Below are 21323 nucleotides of genomic sequence, written 5' to 3'. Positions count from 1 at the left end.
AAGAAGTGGGATTTAGTACTTAACTTCTGCTCTATCACTGTTGACAACGGTGGCGTTTTCTACACTGACTCCCCGGGTAATAAATGATCCTGGTTAATATACCAGAAAATACAGAAATATGTCTATTAAGACTCTCATTCATGGATTCCATCATAGAGGTTTAAAGGTTGTCATCTGGACTTGGTTTTTAAAGTTGAAGACGTTTCACCTCTTATCCAAAAAGCTTTGTCAATTCTGAATTAGCTGGTAAAAGAGCTGGTTTATATGTGCTCATGGAGGAGGAGTCAGATCTGAAACTGGATGGTGTTGTCAACTTAGACAACATGGTAGTCTTGTGAGAAACTGGATAAGGTTTTTTTTCATTTTGTGTTTTTTGTTCATTTAAGTTTGGTGACAAAACCATTACTTATTACCATTACTATTTAACATTGTTATGCCCCTCTAGGTACCCCTGGACCAGTGTTTTTCAACCAGTGTGCCGCGGTACATGGTCAGGTGTGCCATTGGAGATTACCCATTTTAACTGATCTAAAAACATTTTCAATCTCCAGGATATCAGCTCTGTGTTCATCCAAACAGGCCCTAATAAAACACTGAGTAGTTAGGAATATGAAAAACCATAAAATTTGTACATATATTTGGCAGTTAGTTTCTGTCATTACAAGGTTCGGACTCGTTTACGCGAATCCTGGCAGTTGGAGATCTATATAAAAGATTGATCCAATTTATAAAATTTGTACCCAGTCCAAACTTGTCTAGCGTATTAATAGATACTCCTACTCAACAAGGTCGAATGAATTTAAGTATTTTTATCTAATTGACCATCATCTGGATCTGTAAATCATTGCAAATTGGGTAAAATCAGAATAGAAGTAGATATTTCCTTCAGAATGAAATGTTTCCTTTTTTCTGTAGAGACACAGAAGATCATCAGGCGCATGAAATCATTGCTCAGTTAGCAATGGCAATTAACCACTAGAAGGTCAGCGGGTTCAACATTTGCCGGTCAGATGTATGGGACGGGGTTGTTCGAGGATTTCGACGCAGCACATACTCTAATAATAATGACTTAATCATCAAATTTACTGATGAAGCTGGCTGCTTTGAAGGATTGGATACAGGTGGGCCAAGGAGGGAATTCCTCACACTTCTTATGAACCATTTAAGAACACGTCCCATCTTCCATGGACCTCAAGAAAGCCGTTATATTGTATATAATTCAAAAGGTGTGTTTATTTTCCCCCCAGAGAAGTGTTAGAATTAATAAGAAAAATTGGCATTTGCTTTTTTCTATTAACAGACCTAAGTAGCAATTAACAAATAGGATTTCTTTGCCCTGCACAACAGCCAGGGAAGATGAGTATTTTTTAGCTGGAAAGCAGATAGCAGTATCCATTGTACATGGGGGACCAGCACCAAATTTCTTATCATGAACCTGGTCAACAACATGATAGGGAATCCAAGTTTCAACGCCACCGTAGAAGATGTGAAAGATGAGGAGATAGGAAAAGTTCTACATCAGGTAGGAGTGACCTGAGCACAGGAAATGGATATACCAAGGAAACATAGATTTCATTTAATTTAAACCTAGATTGCACTTGAATGCCAAATTTGTTTTGATAAAATGCTGTTATTTATTGATTGATTTTCTCCTATATATCTTTATCTTTTTTAATGGCAAATGCATGTTTTTTGTTTGTTTTTCCTTGAATAAACCATTTATTTTTCTTATAGGTCCTGGAAGCAGACTCGGACGAATCTTTGCAAAGTATTATGTTGTAAAACAGCACCATGGTCCAAAATGCTGGATGCCTCTGGGTAGTGAGGACTTGTGAGAAGCAGGCTTTTGTGGAGGAGTATCTCAGATGGGACATTACAGACAGAAACCACAGTTCCATTCAACAATAAATTATTTGGCATTAATTGTCAAAAAAATATGTTACATTAAAATCTTCTAAGACTTTTAAAGCTAAGTAGTCTATATGAAATCCATAGACAGAACAGCCATTCACTTTAAGATATTCTGATTATTATGAAAAACCTAGTTAAATAGTATCCGTGGAATCTGAGCCCCTACACTGAAAACATGAGAGAAGTGGGGTTTTACTAAAAGCAATGTTATTTCTTTTTTAAGAAGGGTACAGTACAGACCAAAAGTTTGGACACACCTTCTCATTCAAATGAATGGACAGGTGTGTCTAAACTTTTGGTCTGTACTGTAGATGCTATTTAATGTTACAGCATTGTTGCAAACTTACTTAAAAAATTCTTAAATTAATCACTATATTACTGACCTGAAAAATAATCTTAATAAATTGCAAAGTATTGACTCTCTTTAAATGAACAGTCTCTGAATGTTTCTGTTTATGCAGATGAATGCTTGCTATTATCAGCCCTAATTGAAATATTAAACGTGTTTTTGGTCCCTGCAGGGTTTAAAAAAGTACCATCAACAACTTAAAAATCAAGTAAATTAAATTGTAGAACTGATGAGAGGAGAACTGCACCGTAGCTTGAGCCTGCTGGCACTGTTTCAGGGCCCCAAAATTTTACATCTGGGGCTGTCAACACCTCAGATTTTCCAAACAGGGCCCTGCCATACTGGGCAAAGAGCTCTTGGTAACAGCGCTGGATGATGTTCATCCCCAAAACGCCCGGCGCCTGTAAAGGTCCTCCACCGGGAATATCTTTAACTACTAGCACACCACATTGTGGCAATAACTTGCCACAAAGTCCCACTTCCAACTCCAAGTAGCCAAGATATGGTTTAGCCAGCCCGTTAGCTGCCCTCAATTGTAGCCACTGGCAGGAGCGAAGTCGCTCTGGTCCCCGTGGCTCAAAATGCTGCTTGAAAAAACTTTTCGTGATGGTGGATACCATGGACCCAGTATCCACTAAACACGAAATGGAACGGCCCCCCATGCACACCTGTAAATGAGGACAAGAGGCCAGAAGTCCATCAAACTCCCTCCTGGAGCCAGAGGTTCCCCCCTCCGAGCTGTGGCTCAACAACTCGGTGGGCATTAGTTTTCCGATGGTGATGGGGTGTTATTATTTCTCTGGCGGGACCTTTGGGTAGGCGAGACCGGGCGGGCCGAAGGAGCCACCCGAACGCCATCACAATCCTGGGCAAAATGCCCAGGCTGCTGACACCTTCTGCAAATAATGGGACCACGACGAGGGGGACGATTGGCCTGGATAGGATTCTGCAGGCGCAGCAGGTCCTGAGACATCTGGAGGATCTGTTCTTGTTGCAGTTGTAACATCTCCTTTATTTCCGTTAGTTCTGAGACCGGAGGAGCTGATTGGGAGCTACCCCCAACGCTGCACTGGAACCCGGGAACTGAGAAACTACGACCCTGCACCCCTCCAGGGAGACCCTCCAGCTCCCATTGCATTGCCTCACCCCTGACCTCCAGCAAAGTAGCGGTGGGCTGTCGCCGCACAAACTGCTTCAATTCACGGCGTAGGGTGGAGTCAAAAACATGCTCAACAAATTGATCCCGCAGCAAGATCGCTGCGTTTGGGACACCACTAGGTGCAGCTCCCTTAACTGATGCCATGAGGCTCATTAAAGCAAGGGAGAATTCTTGCAGCGTCTCACCTTCCTGCTGCCGACGAGAGAAGAAAGCTTCCTGCAAGGCAACATAGGAGTCCGTGCAGCCATATAGTTCCTGCAGTACTGCAATGACCCTCGCCGGGTCCTCTCGATCAGGGCTAGGGCGATATTTAATTTCGTTGCGAGCCTCTCTTTCCAGGTGATCGAACAAAAAGAACGCCTGATCAGCTGCACTTAGCTGGCGAGCCCTCATGCAAGCCTGCACTTCCTCAAGCCACTCTGTAAGCCCAATGCCGGTACGTCCTCTAAACATTGGACATTTTCTATCACGAGGGACATACAGCAGTCTCTCTACTACTGGAGGATTGGTTGAAGGCCCAGCCAAAGCGGCAGGTGCTACACTAGGGCCAGGAGCTGCTGCATGTTGCTGCCGCAGCCTCTCATTTTCAGCCTGCAACCGTGAAACCAGGTCTGTTAAATCCTGAATTTGTCCTTCCATTACTTAGCCTTGGAGAAAATATATATATAAAAAATAAAATCTATCACTCTTCCGGCTTATTAGGACCCCAAGTTACCTGAGACTAATCACCTTCCTCACTTCCGAGCGGAACTAGCTGCTGCTTCTTAAAAAATAAATAGTTAAAAACAGAACTAAAATGTTCGGTCTGCGTGTGACCAAAAGCACAATATAATTTAACTTTAAAAACCACACGTCTTTGCCAAGTGTGCGATCCTGCCGACAACGCCAATTGTGGTCCCGAGGGAGTTTATTTTTCTTTTGGCAGATGCACACAAACAGGCAGGAGACGGAGGTATCAAGAATAAAATTGTTTTATTACAAAACGTTAAAACCAATTAAAAATGGACCCGTTTAAAAGACATGCACAAACAGATTCAGTATGCTGAGGACCAGAAGACTTAAGGGAGGTGGAGGCTCCCAGAGAACAAAGATAAAATTTCACCCCACTCACGTGATGCAGACCACACACACTTGTGAACCCTTCACCCAAGGACACGTCACTCCAAACTGGGGGGATAGCCTCCACCTAGAACTCAGGGCTGGCACCTGAGTCCTCAGCACTGAGGGAGGGGGGGAAACAAAGGTGGATTACACAATAAAATGCACAATTAAAACACAATTCTAAAAGAATTGTATAAAAATGCTTAAAACAAAATAAAAGACACTCTCGTGAGAGTAAGTCCGCCCCTAGGGTGCTGCTCAAAGGACGGAGCGCGGCCGAGCTTTTATCCTCGTTGGTGGTGCAGGAGGATTCAGGCGTGACGCCCCGTTTAGTCCTCCGTTGCTCAGGCTCAGAGGCAGCTGAGGAGCACCCGGGCCCGGCAGAATCCTGGTCAGGAGTCCGCAGGGATTCTGATCACGAGCGGTGACAGTTCCTTAAAATATTTCTAAAATTCAATATATAAAAAGCAGCAGCTGTTCAGCAGGTGGGAGCGTCAGAAAGTCCCCGGCGCTGCAAGAACAACAAACATTACCAAAATAAAAACAACAAAAAACAGCTTAAAGGCAAGCGCAGGACTTGACCCTCGCCGGCTTACCAGACAGACTGTTCGTCACCTGGGAGGCGCGCTCAATTGCAGAGGCTGTATTTGGCTTCGAAATCTGTGCCTGCAGTTCTCATCCGGTGCTGAAAGAGCGTGTCAATAAGAGGCAGCGAACAAACTCCTGTCATTAGCCTACCACCGCTACTTTACCTGTGAGGCCAACCGGAAAGTGTGCAAACAGGAAGTGGGCGGTTCCAATGGCCAAATGCTGCCCATGGCCAAGTGAAGGCTTCTTTGCTTTTTATAGCGCCCCATGAGGCCACTGCTAGTGATTATCCTCCCCACTGCACCTGAGCCAATTAATCCTGCCACATCTCCATGGCCGCGCACCAAAGTACATCTCTGACATGTTAGTGCTATATGAACCATCTCGTACTCTGAGGACATCAGGGACCAGCCTCCTTTTGATGCCCAGAGTCAGAACTAAACAAGGGGAATCAGCATTTCAATATTCTACAGTTATAACCTGGAACAGCCTCCCTGAAGTCGTAAGACAGGCTTCTTCTGTGTTCATGTTCAAATCTAGACTTAAAACATTTCTGTTTAGCCGTGTATATGACTGAAAGGTCCTATCTGCACTTTTCTTACCTTTCCTTCCTTTATTTTTAAATCAATTTTCAAATGTTTTCTTTTCTTTTAAAGTAAATTTTACGTTGGTTATTTCTAGATGTTTTATTCTAGATGTATTGTGATTTTAATGCATTTTTCTGTTTTGTGAAGCACCTTGAATTACTTTGTGTACGAATTGTGCTATACAAATAAACTTGCCTTGCCTTGCCTTGCCTTTATTCAGACATACCTCTGGTTTGTCTGAAGATTCATGTTAAAGTAAAATATGTCCAACACAAGAGGCCCTCAGCTTTCATCTGTTTGCCCAGCTGTTGGACAGGACAGGTTGAAGACATCCTGGTAATTGTACAGAAAGGAATCTGTTTGTTAAACGATGTATTATAAACCTTTCTACCCTGTTATTGGATGCAGGTCCTGAAATCCATAAAGGATGTTAATGAGCCCAAGTTTCTGTCCCATGATATTCCCCTGTTTAACGGAATCATCAGGGACTTATTCCCAGGTGTCTCCTGAAGGAATTTTACTATATTTTTGCTCTTCATTTCATTAGGGTTTTCAGTCTTACTTTTTATTACATTGAAGATTGGTCATGTGCTGATGTGTGCTTTAATGTTCTTTGAACTTTGAAGAAGCTTCCTTAAGTTGCATATGTGAGAAGGTTTTGACTTCTGCTCCAAAGCTCACCCCCATGCAGAGACTTTGATTTTCTAATGCCATTTGGAGACCTGGGCTGTGATGGTGTCAAAGATCATAAATTAACCATCTCTCTGACTGATTCAATGTGTGGGAAGCTCTTAAGGAGCCAGCTCACATGGGAAGAACAAAGCGTTAAGACCGACTACCTGCGGTGAAAGTTTCGGCCACCTATGGAGGACCACAGGTGGAGCAGAGGCCAGATGCTGTGATTCCAAGTATGGACTGAAGGAAGTGGGCAGGCTCCTCTGTCAGCCAATCCAAGCGGCCAGAGGCAGAGATTCTGACAACATATTTAAAAGGGCCGTGCTTTGGAAAAAGCTTTGTTCCCAGATGGCCTCATGTGATGCGGATTGTAATTTCTTACGTTTTGATGGTTTTGGATTTGGGAACCCAGATCGATCTGTTTTATTTTGTTTAGAGCTCTTTGTTAGGAACAATAAAAACTCTTAATTTTATTCCGTTCGCATTTTCTGGTCATTCTCCCGATTTTTGGAACACGCATGGAAGAAATCTCAAAGCGACAGATTTCTCTTTTCTTCACTCCCTTCCTGTGGCTGACTATGAAGTTTGACATCCTAACTTATTCTTTTACGATAATTTCAGAAATGCTTTGATTTTTCTTTGTTCTTTTTTACTTTTTCTTTAAACCTGTTTGACTTTCATATTCCTGTCAGCTTTTCTTAGAGGCTGCTGAAAAGAGCAGCAAAATTTACAATGTCCAGCCAACACAGTTCTCCCTGGACAAGCTGATCCAGACGCATAAGATGATGAAGCTAGGGCTTGGGTATGTCTTCCTTTTAGATTTCTTTTTGTCTTATTTGTGTCCTGTTGCTTAGAGATTCGATTTAGACCATATGTACAGTGATCCCTTGCTATAACGCGGTTTGATTTTCACGGTTTCGCTACTTCACGGATTTGCATCGTGCATTGTGTTCTGCATTCTGATTGGCTAAAAAGTCACTCCACTTCTACTCTACCTGTGCGTCAATAACAATGCAGTTCAATATGTGCACGTACGTAAATCAGCTTGCCAAATTTTCATTACTACGAGCAAATTCTCTTGATGGTGGCATGTCGGTGTATAAGGATCTTTTTGCAAAGCAGAAAAAAGAGCGACAACAACTGCCTATCACTATGTTCTTCTCCCGAACAAACACAGCTGCACCGCGGGCTTCAAAAGCAGAAAACACTGCAGAGCGGAGTCAGGATGCAGCGGCTCAGTCTGTAGAGCAGTGAAATACATCTGAGTCACTATTTGTCCCACTGTACTTTGTATTTTTTTCATAATCATTTTAAATTTTCTCCCGTTTAATCCAATACCCGGGTCGCGGTGGGCGGGGCTAATCTCCGCGATTTGAAGCCTTCTGTTCACATTCATTAAAATTATCATTTGACAGTACAGTACAGAGTTATTTGTTGAAAAAAAGGTTTCTAAAGTACTTTTATTTGTGAAACAAATGCTTGAGCCTGTAAATTTGTTTGTTCTTTCTTTTCTATGTATAATAGAGTATTTAATTGTATAATGATAGTTTAAAAAAATAAAGATTTCTACTTCACGGATTTTGCCTATCACGGGGTCTTTTTGGAACGTAACCCCCGCGAAAAACAAGGGTTTAATGTATATATAATATATAGATATATATATTATATATATATATATATATATACATACATAAATATATGTATAAACACCCCTCTTACCTTTCCGTGGGTGGTTTCTCACACACAAGCTCGGGTCCTCTACCAGAGGTCTGGGAGCTTGAGGGTCCTGCGCACTATCTTAGCTGTTCCTAGTACTGCGCTTTTCTGTCTAGCTTGAGTCGCACATATAAAAATGCTTTGATTACATATATATACATATATAGATATATCTATATATAACTATATATATAGATATATATATAAAAAAACCCGCCCCTCTCACCCTTCGCGGGGGGTTTTTCTCCTCCAAGCTCGGGTCCTCTACCAGAGACCTGGGAGCTTGAGGGTCCTGCAGTATCTTAGCTGTTCCTAGAACTGTTCTTTTCTGGACTGAGAGGTCTGAGGTCTTTCCAGGTATCTGTAGTAGCCACTCCTCTAGCTTGGGGGTTACTGCCCCGAGTGCTCCAATTACCACAGGCACCACTGTCACCTTCACTTTCCAGGCTTTCTCCAGTTCTTCTCTGAGTCCCTGCTATTTCTCTAGTTTCTCATGTTCCTTCTTCCTGATGTTCCCATCGCTTGGCACTGCCACATCCACCACAACGGCTTTCTTTTGTTCTTTATCCACCACTACAATGTCTGGTTGGTTCGCCAATACCATTCTATCAGTCTGGTCTATCAGCTGTTTATTGCCCGGGTCTTATTTTTGCCATTGAGCTGGCTTCTCAGGACTTGCCTAACTCGTTGGAGGTATTTAGCCATTGCAGCTTTCCTTGTTGCCTGCTCCAGGTTGCCATTTTCCTTCTGGGAGTGAGACCCCTCCTGTGTGGACTACCTTGCCTCTCTTTGTCACCATCCGGCTGCATTTCTCGAGCCGGAATGACATTCCAATGTCAGTACTGTATATCCTGGGGGTGTGGTTTAGGGAGTCAATATCAGGCTCGCTCTTAGCATATAGCTTGATGTCAACCATGTAGAGGAGGTGACTGATGTTGCCCCCATTTCTGAGTCGGTATCCATAGCCAGTCTTGTTGATTAATTGGCTGAGGGGGTTCGGACCTATGCAAATCAGCAGTGGGGACAGAGCATCACCTTGGTATATCCCACATTTGATGGCTTCAAGGGGGGGTTTTCCCTAGCTTCATTGAGTTTCCTATTAAGGCTCTTAGAGTCCTGTTGATGTTGTACAGCTCCAAGCATTCAGTGATCCACGTGTGTGGCATTGAGTCATAGGCTTTCTTGTAATCAATCCAGGCTGTGCACAGGTTGGTGTGTCATGACCTGCAGTCTTGAGCGATTGTTCTGTCAACCAGGAGTTGGTGTTTGGCTCCTCTGGAGTCTCTATCAATGTGCCCATTTATCTTGGTCGTAATGATGCCCGACATGAGCGTCCATGTTGTGGAGAGACAGGTTATTGGCCGGTAGTTGGATGGAACTGCACCCTTTGAGGGATCCTTCTGGATCAGGGTCATTCGCCCTTCCATTAGCCATTCGGGGTGAGTCCCATCTTTTAGCAGCTGGTTTATTTGTGCTGCCAGGCGCTCGTGGAGTGCGGTGAGTTTTTTTTAGCCAATAGGCATGTATCATGTCAGGGCCTGGTGCTGTCCAGTTCTTTATACCTGAGACTCTTTCTTGGATTTCTGTCACTGTGATAGTTACTGGATTCTGTTCAGGGAGGTTGCTATGTTCTTTGTTCTCGGTTGCTATGTTCTCTGTAACCCCTCTGGGTGGGATTGCTTGAGTAGAAGCATTCTAACAGAACCTTTTCTCACATCTAGTCCATTTCCGCCTGGTTCCAGTAGCCCACTTTCCATCATGGTGCTCTGGCCCCCCTAGCACCTGTCACAGACCTTGTTTGGCTGGGCGACGTCTGAGCCGGCATGACATGCGGTTCATTGTCTCTCATGTTGTGAGGTAGGCAGTAGCGTTAAGGGTCTTGTCCAAGGACCCTCACTGGGTTATGTTAATTGATCACCATTGCTATGGTAATTGTCCCATTTCCATTGTTATTGTAATTGCCCGATTTCCATACATACATATAGATATAGATATATATACATAGATATTGATATATCTTTATCGATTGTGAGGAAACTGGAGATTCTAAACAGGACTGTAAAATAGGTAATTAGGTTCGTTCCCCTTCAGCTTCCTGCACACAGAAATGAATGAATAAGACTCAGAGACAGTTACTTATCTTTTGTGGAGGTTTTACTTCGTACAAACACGAAGGGGACAGACAGATGAACATGGTGCATTCAAAGTCCGAACCAACGAGCTCAGAGATGGGCTTGGTATAAAAACCCTGCATTTGCATATTCAGAAGATCGTCCGATGGACCTCGTGTGAAAATCACGCCCACAGGTTACTGCTGGAGAGAAGCTCCAAGGCTAAAGTGAAGATAACTCTGAGGCCTGCTCAGCAGATCACACATGCACAGAAAAAAGGGAGTATGAGAATAAACTGTGAGAACAAAAGCTTGGCTGTGCTTTCTTCAAATGTAATATAATTTTGAGATGACAATACATGCTCAGTGAAATAAGTTTAAAACATTGGTGTAATAAAAGTTAAAGGCAGTTTCTAACTATTCTTCACATAGATATATCTATAAACATATAGATATATCCATATAGATATAGATATAGATATATCTTTATATTTCTTTTTTTTTTTTTACTTGTCCTGTCCAACAGCTGGGCAGACAGATGAGAACTGAAGGCCTCTTGTGTTGGACATATTTTACTTTACAAACCAGAGGTATGTCTGAATAAACCCCTTTTGTAATTGAGGCCAAACTTTATTAATTTCAATCATGTTTGAAAATCTTTGCTGTTGGACCAGACGGAAGAGGAAAGGAGGGAAGAAGAGAGAGGGATGTTAGAGAGAGAGGGGGGGGGGGGATAGGAGAGTGATAATAGGAGGGGGGAGGATAAAACCATGAAGCAGCATCAAGCAACAAGTTTACTGAATGTTTATCATTACGGTAAGGTTCAAATGTAGGACAAAAAGGGCGGGGCCTGTCCACACACACACTCAAATGTTATCAACACACCTGCTAGCTGCAAAAATGTCCACATGTCAACATGTACACAAAACAGATAGTGTTCACACACGCATACTTATGCCTTCAAACCAACTAGTGTGAAATATTTCATTCAATCACACAAACTATTAGTGCAAAGGTGAGTTACTACCTGTGCTCAATTGAGTGTTTATGTTCTTCTAAACTGGATGGTGGAATGTGAAATAAGGAGGGAGAGTGCCCAGCCACCCTCACATCAAGACCCCCGCCGCAGCAGCCAGAACGCCCCAAAGCCACACGGCAGCAGGCAGAGAACAACCGCCCCCCGGGCGATCACATCCGCCACCCAAGCCAGGGCCAGCAGGACTGCCGTGAGGCCCCCAGAGCCAGAGAGCAGGGAGGCACGGGGGGAAAGAGAGTGCCGCCCAAGCCCAACCAGGAGAGCAGCCCCCCGCCGCGCTGGGAGGGCCCAACGCAGGGCCCCACCCGAGAGGGGTGCCCACAGCCCCAGACGAGCACCCCATCACCACCCAGGAGTTCTGGGCATCCCCCTGCCCCAACTCCAGGTACGAGCCAGGACCCCCAAGGGAGACCCGCTCCGCACTCCAGGCAGCCACCCACCCGGCCCACGGTTGGTCCAGGAAGGAGCAAGGCAGGGGCCAGCCATCCCCACCCAGGAGGGGGGCACCGGGAAGCAGAGGGAAAAGGAGAGCCCACGAGGGGTGTTGTAAACATGGCCCGACCAGGCTCGGCCACAGTTGGAAATTTGGCGGGGCCCAGCACTCAGGGACAAGGGCCAGGACCCACCCCACAGGGATACGGACACCCCCTGGCTCAGGTGTAATGTGAACCCTCTCCCTGCGTGGAGAGAGCACCGCCGGGCCCAGGAAACCGGCACCCAGGGGACACGGCCGCCGTTGCCTAGGGTCCCGTACACCCCACCAGGGATGGGGTAGGGGACAGATGGTCCTAGGTCCCACCTTCCTTGCAAAATGCATGTGTGTGTGTTTGTGAGGGTGTGTGCATGCGTGTGTGTGTTTATGTTTGAATGTATATTTTGAGGACTAAAGGGTGTGTGTACTAAGGGGGTGCAGTTATAATTGGCAGGTACGGCACTGAGGGGACATCTCCTGATTACTCACAGTGATGTCCCCTCACCCTTCTCACCAAGGGGCCCTAAATGTCTAAGGTGCGGTTAAAATTAGCGGGTAGGGTGCTAGGAGGACATCTGCTGCTTGTTGGCAGTGATGTCCAAGCACCCCCTCTACCAAGGGCCCTACATGTCTAAGGTGCAAATAAAACCGACAGGGGGGGGGGGGCATTCCATATGGCAACCATAGGAGGGGGACCACTGCCAAGTAGCTCCCCCCCCAAGGTGCATCGAAGGCTAAACCCCCCACCCCCTCACCCTAATATGAGATTATATGAGGAAGGGGGTAAGTTTGGGACAGCTGGTAGACTGTCGTCAAACAGCTGTCCCCCAGATCCCCCAGCATAGGGGCCAGGTCCCCTCAGCCCAAGGGTCCCATCCCCAAAGGCGCCAACACCCCAGGCCCAGCACCACCGACCCAACACAGAGAGAGAGGAGCCAGAAAGCGCCGCCCCCCCCCCCGGAGCAAGTCCAGGCCCCCACCCCCAGGCGCCGGCCCTGGGAGAGCTCTGGTCAGGCCTCGACGGGACCGAGGCAGCCAACCGGCCGGGGCAACCGCCGATTGCCTCAGCGGAGATCCCTATGTGTGACAGACAGGGCTGTGGGTGGTAGTTTGTCCCTCATGGTGTTCGATAGATTAACATTCATGGCCAGCACCTGTCTGTTGAGCTGTGATTGGCTCATGAGGCTGATAAATAGCAGCTGTGGGAGTTCCAACTAGATGCTGGTTTCCTGGTTTGGCCTTGGTGAGTGATCTTGACATGTGGACCTTTTTTACTAAAGCTTTTAATCATTTGTGTCCTTTTACTAAAGTTTTTAAGCATTTGAGTTTGCAACATTTTAAATTCCATTTATATTAACAGGTGGTGGCATGAGTTCTGACCCTGGGGCATGAGAGAGTTGCCAGAAATTTTCTGCCAAGCAATTACTTGACTTGTTCAACATTGGTGGCTTCATTGTTTTATGTAGAACAGGGTTTAAAATGAATACGCATTTTCTCAATAAAATGGCATCATGAGGGAAGCACACAATTTATATTAACATTATTTTTCAGCTGTCAGAATCCTCTTTCTTTCAAATGAGATCATATCTATAAATGTAACAATGCCATACTGCTTTGCAAAGATTTTTCAAAGTAACCCCCAACAATTTCTTTTTGGTTTGTGCACTTTGACTCTGCCCCACAACTCTGGAACTCCCTTCCCTCTGATCGACAAAAAACAGACTCACTCTCTCGGTTTTCCAAACATCTCAAAACTCACCTTTTTTGTCATGCATTCAGCACATAATATTTAAACTGCTGTTTTAACTTTTAATTTATTTTGTGTTTTGTGGAGTTTTATTGTTGTATTTTTATCCTTTCATATATTCTTTTACTGTGAGGCGACCTTGAGTGTCCAGAAAGGCGTCATATAAATAAAATGTATTATTATTTTTATTATTTGACTGATTTCCGATTTTAAAAGAATTGTAAAGATTGGATGTGATTTTGTTTACAGGAAGTTGTCCCCACTACCAACAGTCACACAGTGGTTGCGCTCTGTTGATTGTTCAAAAAGACTCTTGATGAACCGGTGAAAACAGGACCCGATGATGAAAGTATACACTTGGATCATTGTAAAAAATATGCATTTTCTTAAAAAGTAATTGATTTTTTAAAACCTAATTTATACCAAATATACTGGATTTTAATACACCAAAGAGTAAATACCCTCTCTGTGCTGGGATATTTCTATTCACTGAAAGCATAGAAAGCTTCTTCTCTTTTGTTTTGGGTTATAGGCGGCCTTTGCTTTCTCCCTGGTGTTGTCTTTAGAACTCAAATATCACAGGGAAATTATTTTTTCTTTCATTTGTTTTCACTTGGTTTATTTGCCCAATTATTCAAAATAGGAACAGTTAGGTTGAAGAAGATTAATGTCCTGTCTAATTATTGAAACATAATTCTGAATTCCTTGACTCCTATAATTTACCAACAAAATATGATTCAGACAAGCTACTGGCAATGATTGGTGACTGCTAAGAGTTGTTTTCATATATTAATCACAATAACCCAGAGTAAAAAAACATAAAGGGAATATTTTCTTGTCTGTGTCAATTTATTACAATCTAGAATGTTTTATGTACCAATGATGTTGTGTAACCCCTTTCTCTTGGTGACACTTTGCGACCAAAATAAGCCTGAATATGTTCAACCTAAAAAACGTGGAACTAATGGAATTTGAACATTTTGCAAAACATGAAATAATTTGATTTGATTTATTTCCAGCATTGCAGTCAAAGCAATACAAACTTTGCATATATTTATCAAACTCATTACAGAAATGATGAAATGCATAGATTAAAAAGACCATAAATAAAACAAAACAAAAAACTCACTTGAATCACATTTGCTTAATTAAAACAGTGATCATTAACTAAAGTATAAGAAGAGCTTAATTTATTGCTTGAAAAGGAGCGGGAAGAAGCAAGCTTATATAATACAACGCCTACTGAGTGTTATAGTCTCCTCCCCCTCCTGCTCTGCACCTGACTCCACCAGCTGGGACCAATTCACCTCATCAATTGCTTCAGCTCTTAAGGAGATTCAGCCCCAGTATCCAACGCCAGTTCGTTGCCCCTTATGGTGACTAAACCTGGTCTCAGTCTAAGCTCATGTTTATGTGTTCAAGTCTTGCCTCGACTCTAACTGATCTCTCCCTGCCTCAGGATTCCAGCCTCCAAGTGTCACCAGTGTGGAAGTCAGTTCGAGCACTCCTGCATTCCTGTGGAAACCACAAGCTCAGCAAAGCCGCGCTATTACCTCCAGCCACGCCTCAAGCCGCAGTCCTCACCAGCTTCATACCAAGCCTCTACCATCTCTCCTGGAGGGAAAATAAAAGCTCTTACTTACCTCTCACCTACCTGTTTCCTCATTCTGGGTTTCAGCATCTGGGTCTGTCCATCCTACCAGTCATGACACTGAGTTCATCATTTTATAGTTTTACAGTTTTTGAAATCCGGTTCTGATCAGATAGATATTCTTCACGTAACAAAATCCAGTGTCTAGTAATGATCATCTTCAGATAACATTCATTCACGATTTCAGTAAACGGTAACGGTAACTGATATGTAATAATCATAATTTATCATTAGTACACATTATCACATTAAACCAGGGGTGGTGAACACGTGGCTCTCAGGCCGAATGCGGCTCTTTGCGTCTCACCATATTTTCTATATACTGTGCCTCATTTCATAGTTTTTCCCTCTTAAACCACACTCAAATCCATCAGAGGGTATTACAAATAAATCATAAACAAAAGTAATTTGGCAGTGTGTGTGTTTTGATGCTGCTCCCGACACATTACGTTACGCCCAATGCCGGAACACATAAAGATTTGATGTGTGTGCAGACTGTTACCCTCATGGTCAAAATGGTAAAATTCAGAGTACCACAGGACGTTTCTGGAAGAATGGGAAGATTCTTACTTTTTCACTGAACAGAATGGCAAGTCACTTCCTGATCTGACACAAAGTGTCTCCTTTATGAACAAGTTGAAGCTTTTCAAAGTACACATTCAAAACGGCCATCATGCCACTTTCCTTCTTTGTGGAGCTCACAGCAGAAAGCTGCAATCCAAATGAATAAAGCGCAGAACGTGACGCTGCTTGCTGGACAGAAATTTAGTTTGTGGTTTGAGGACCTGCAGCAGAAACGACCGCAGATCACTTTTCTCATGGATCCTTTAATGCAGAGACGGACTGCCTGAGATCCCCGCTTGTCACTGATGAGGCAGTGAGAGAACCGGAGATGATTGAGCTGAAATCTCTTTGAAAGAAGGCCCTGTTACGTTTTGGAGAACAGAGAAATACCCGTGTGTCAAAGAGCTGCTCTCAAGCTGCTGTCGATGTTCTCCCCAATATATGTCTGCCAGTCCCTGATTCTTAGCTTGAAACACGTGAAATCAAGGCATCGGTCTGTTCTCACATAAAGGAACCGATCAGAGAGGCTATAACTGAATATAAACCGGATCTGCAGAGGATCACTAGAAACAAGAGAAATCCCACTGAGATCATCATCCATCACTGCAGCAAGGTAAGAAATTCTGAGATGGAGTTTGAAAAACACACCTGACTGAGCATGCTGGTGTGAATATTTTAATATTCCATCAAATATCAGTTTTTCATGCAAAAAGTCAATCATTAGTTTTTTGTTTTTTTTAAAGAAAAGTCAGAGAAGTAAAACATTTTTACTGAAGGTCAAAATTTAATGTATGTTACACACATCTGAAATGTAATGTATTTAATGTGTTTATTGTGAATATGAATGACTTAGACACCAGGGGCCTGTTTCAGGAAGGAGGTTAAGTGTAAACTCTGAGTGCGTTAACCCTGAAGTCAGGGAAACCCTGGGTTTTCCGTTTCAGAATGGGAGGTTTGTTAAACCAGAGTAAATAGAGTAAGTCAAACCCGTTTCTGAAAGAGAGGTAACTTATACTCGGAGTCAGTGTCCATGGTTACTTAGGCTGTGAACCTAACCTGGTCGGGAGCAGGTTTTATCCTCTAAACTCAAGGTTTCTGCCGGTCCCCTCCCCTTTTTAAAGACGAAGCGGTATTTTTTGCTTTAACCTTCATTGCCCACATTTCCGTCACACAGAGACAAGTGACAAGAATGGCTTGTCCTTTTTGGAGGACCCAATAGACGAGGACGCTGCATTAATTCCTAGAGAATTACATTTACGTCGTGCGAGGATTTTGAGACCTAGACTCGATTTTTTGTCATTTCCCCATACGTTTTTGTTTGAGCGTTACCGTTTTTCGTTGCAATCAATTACATATATACAATGAAAACAACATTAGGTATTGCTATGTAGATGTTTCATATGTCAAATATTGTCAACATGCCTACATCCATGACATGCTCAAATTTGACCTGATTGAATTATGTTTTTATACTTCATTTTTAGCTGCTGCCATGTTCTTTTAATTCCTGCAGGATTGCATCTACATGAAAATGAAATCAGGGACATTGAATTAGATTAAAGTAACAATTACTTTTTGGAAACACAATTTGCTAGTACTGCTCAATTTCTTAATCCCATATAAACCTATACCACTTGATCAATACAAGGATAGACAAAAGTTCACTTTTAAAAACACAATTGCATGTATTAATATTAAACTGACCAACGTTTGCAAGAGGGGGAGGTTAACAAAAAAGTCCTCTAAACATTACCGACGTTAAATGCATTTTCCCCCAGATTGGTTCTGTACACTATGCAGCATTTCATGCATTTACACCAGGAATAACACTTCAAAAGTACACCTAAATATCGCCATTTTTATTTCACACCTTACGGTATTTAAAAAGTTATTACAGCCAATATTTTATAACAATGATTTAAATGCAAACTTGCGCATTAACTTGAGCAGCTATGTTTTCCCACGCTAACTGTCTCTGTTTTGCAGATGCAGCGGTGTTGCTTTTCTTCTGGAATATGTGCTCATATTCACTGTAACTCTGCAGCAGCACGTCAAGTTCAGCTGGCGAAAAATACGCAGACCTCTTCTTTTCCATGGTTGCCATGGTGACTCGTAATATCTGCGCTCCATTGATAATGGCTTCTTATAGACGCGGTGCGCACGCTTAACTCCGAATCAGTCCACTCAGAGTTGATTGACCTAACTCCGATCAGCTTCTCTGAAACAGAAAACTCACAGTTGTTAATCTCTCGATTGACAAACTCAGAGTTCAAGTTTAACCTCAGAGTTGGTTGAACCTCCTTTCTGAAACAGGCCCCAGAAGGATGCTCTGTACAGATGTTTATGTATTTGTTGGTGTAAGGGTCATTGAAAGAGGAATGTTGAGACACAAAGAATTACCAGTTAAATACTGATTGTTTTGTAACACTACACTAAGTTAAGAAGAATTGTTTACCAGTTTTTTTGGTTCTCAGGGCAAAATATTGTGTGCTGTAAACAAAGTTGACAAAAATATAGGGAAATTTAATCTAAAAAAATGTATTTGAGTTTATAAATTTACTAACCACAACTGTTATGTGTGTCAGTGAACTTTTGTTTTTTTTATATTTCTGAAAGTGAACGGGAAACAGAAAAAACTTTGTTAGAAGTATTTTGGGTCGAAAACCCAGCCATGTCCTTTAGAGTTAAATACAGTTCTAAGGCAGATTCCCAGTCTTGTGGTTGTTGTAATCCATTTTGTAGTCCAGCTTCTTGTAAGTATTACTCAATGTCTGGATCACCACATAGGTCAGGCACTTGCCTCACCTAAGGAAACACATCCAGATCCCTCTCCTCAATAGCAAATCCACAGTCCGTTGAACCATATCTGCAAAAGGAAAATATAATGATGGCCCACAGCAGATAGTTTATCTAATATAGATTGCAAATAGTCACGTCCTATTCTATATTCATGCCATTTTAGTATATATCACCTCAAGTTAAATATTCCTTATTCTGTTGGTATTGTCATGTTGTTAAATGTATGTTGTTATTGTATTTCATCTTTGATGATGAAATATATTACATCTGTTGAATTATCCATCACCTGTGAGGTAGAAGATAGAGCTCATTTGGAATCCCCCCAGGACACGATGCAGGTCTACTTGGCCGAATCCTGTGTTTGTTCCAGAGATCTGGACATTCATCCAAGTCTATCTGCAGAACATTGATGAAGCAGAATCTCAGCAAAGATCAGTGTTCATGGCTTCCATTGAAGTTTCCAGACTCTCGCAGGCCTCCAAACAGGTCCATCCAAAACTGAGACTTGGGGATACGTTAAATTTATACTGAATTAAGCTCTTGTTCAGTGATGTTATATTTAAATAAAAAGCTTCCTTACTCTTTCTAAAGTCATGTCATTCATGACCGTCAAATAGATAAGGGTATGAAAATATTTTTGCACAAATTTTGATTCTTAGTGTTTAGTCTCACCACACAGATATACCCACTTTCCTCTCCTGAAAAAAGACCACCAAGACCCAATGCGCGGGTTCCCTGTTGAAGATCCATAACTGTGACATGATGCCATGGTCCCGTTCTCTGTCCCAAGGTCTGTTCGTAGTCTCATTGCCACAAGGTCCGATCGCCAAACAACTGCCCTGGTCCCCGTAGGTTATGGAGAGAAATTACTCAGTCGGATTTGTGCGTGCGTAATTCTTGATTTGTGCGTAAATTAGGATTTGTGTATGCATATTCTTGCTTTGTGCGTGCGTAAATTAGGATTTGTGCATAAATTTGGATTTGTGCGTGATTTGTTACTCACATAATACGTTTTGTGTACAAGTTAAAAAAGTATAAAATGAAAAAAAAATGCTATTTACGTGTGCACAAATCAAGATTACAACAGCTTGAAACTACTTACACACACACATCTTTAAAAAACACGCACGAATCCCTTGTTCCGCACACACGAAGCCAAAGTTACGCACGGATCTATCGTGAGACTGTTTTCACGTCTCACAAATTCATCCGTAAGTGCTGCGTTTAAATACCAGTGGAATGCTCGGTCATTACAATTTTCCTATCAGCCTTCCCTTCTAAACGTATCCAGACAATGACTCAATCAATACATGAAGACAGCAGATGTTAGTGTTGAACATAGAGGCTACTTACTTTGGGGCGCTGACCACCGAGATGGGCCGCCATTCTTCCTGTGACTCTCTCAGTCGGACTGCCTTTGATTTTTCCGGAAAAAAAAACAGTGCCCCCTACTGGTCATTCCTGTTACGCATTTTGTATCAATTCGGTGTCTCCGAGAATAATATACTTTTAATATATATATTAGCGTTTAAAAGTGAACGTCATATTCTCAGATAATAATTTTTATTTTCCTTTAAAGTTTTTTTAAGCCCTGTTACACCCACTGAAGGAAATACGTTTTGAAGGGAAGGCTGATAGGAAAATTGTAATGACCGAGCATTCCACTGGTATTTAAACGCAGCACTTACGGACGAATTTGTGAGACGTGAAAACAGTCTCACGGTAGATCCGTGCGTAACTTTGGCTTCGTGTGTGCGTAACAATGGATTTGTTCGTGTTTTTTAAAGATGTGTGTGTGTAAGTAGTTTCAAGCTGTTGTAATCTTGATTTGTGCACACGTAAATTGCATTTTGTATTTTTTTCATTTTATATTTTTTTAACTTGTACACAAAACGTATTATGTGAGTAACAAATCACGCACAAATCCAAATTTATGCACAAATCCTAATTTACGCACACACAAAGCAAGAATATGCATACACAAATCCTAATTTACGCACAAATCAAGAATTACGCACGCACAAATCCGACTGAGTCTAATTTCTCTCCATAGTAGGTCATTCAAAATGGCATGCCTAACCTCATGAAGGGGAAGGGGAGAGTTGTTAGTTGTTCTAAACAGTCCGGAATTTTTCAAATGTGTTTTCAATGTCCCCATACTACTAAAAGTTTCGTAATTAGTACGGAGAAGATCCAGAATGACTTCATAGGTATGTCCTGAATTAAAATATTCTTTCATAGTGGCAGCTATGTTTGAATCACCAGTAACATTCTTTTTTTTTTATATGGCGCGTCATGACAAATAACTTCCTGTTGAAACGGTGAATAATCATCCAATCAGCGATGTCCGTCTTTGTCCTAAAGTACCTACCTATTCCAGTTTGCTCTTGTTTTTCATTTTTCAACATTGGCTTTTGTTTTCCCACAAGTTTTTTCTTTAAACGTATTTTTGCTTTTCGAATTGTGATTAATTTCCCCCCATTTTTTTGTGTTGTACAACGGAGTTTTAGGGCCAGTTTACAAAAAATGTTGTTTTTTTTAAATTACGACTCACAAATAACTTTCCGTTATTTGTGAGCTCGATAGTACTATAACTTTACGTTATTTGTGAGATTGGTAGTACTATAACTTTACGTTATTTGTGAGATCGGTAGTACTATAACTTTCGGTTATTTGTGTGATCGATAGTATAACTTTCCGTTATTTGTGAAATTGATAGTATAACTTTACATTATTTGTGAGATCGATAGCACTATAACTTTCCGTTATTTGTGAGATCGATAGTATAACTTTACGTTATTTGTGAGATCAATAGTATAACTTTACGTTATTTGTGAGATCGATAGTACTATAACTTT

At 42.2% G+C, this 21323-nt stretch overlaps 1 long non-coding RNA gene across 1 annotated transcript; it reads right to left on the bottom strand.

Annotated features, from left to right (window-relative positions):
- Positions 1-4087: 4087 nt before the first annotated feature.
- LOC110017707 lies at positions 4088-5571 on the bottom strand. The gene is made up of 3 exons (XR_002293202.1): positions 5273-5571; positions 5117-5205; positions 4088-5031 (listed from the first exon to the last, which is right to left on the bottom strand). It is a non-coding gene; the product is annotated as an uncharacterized LOC110017707 (long non-coding RNA).
- Between the last annotated feature and the right edge of the window lie 15752 nt (positions 5572-21323).

Source organism: Oryzias latipes, chromosome 24 (assembly GCF_002234675.1).
Source record: "Oryzias latipes chromosome 24, ASM223467v1".
Taxonomy (NCBI): Eukaryota; Metazoa; Chordata; class Actinopteri; order Beloniformes; family Adrianichthyidae; genus Oryzias; species Oryzias latipes.
This window is presented reverse-complemented; position numbering and strand designations above follow the sequence as displayed.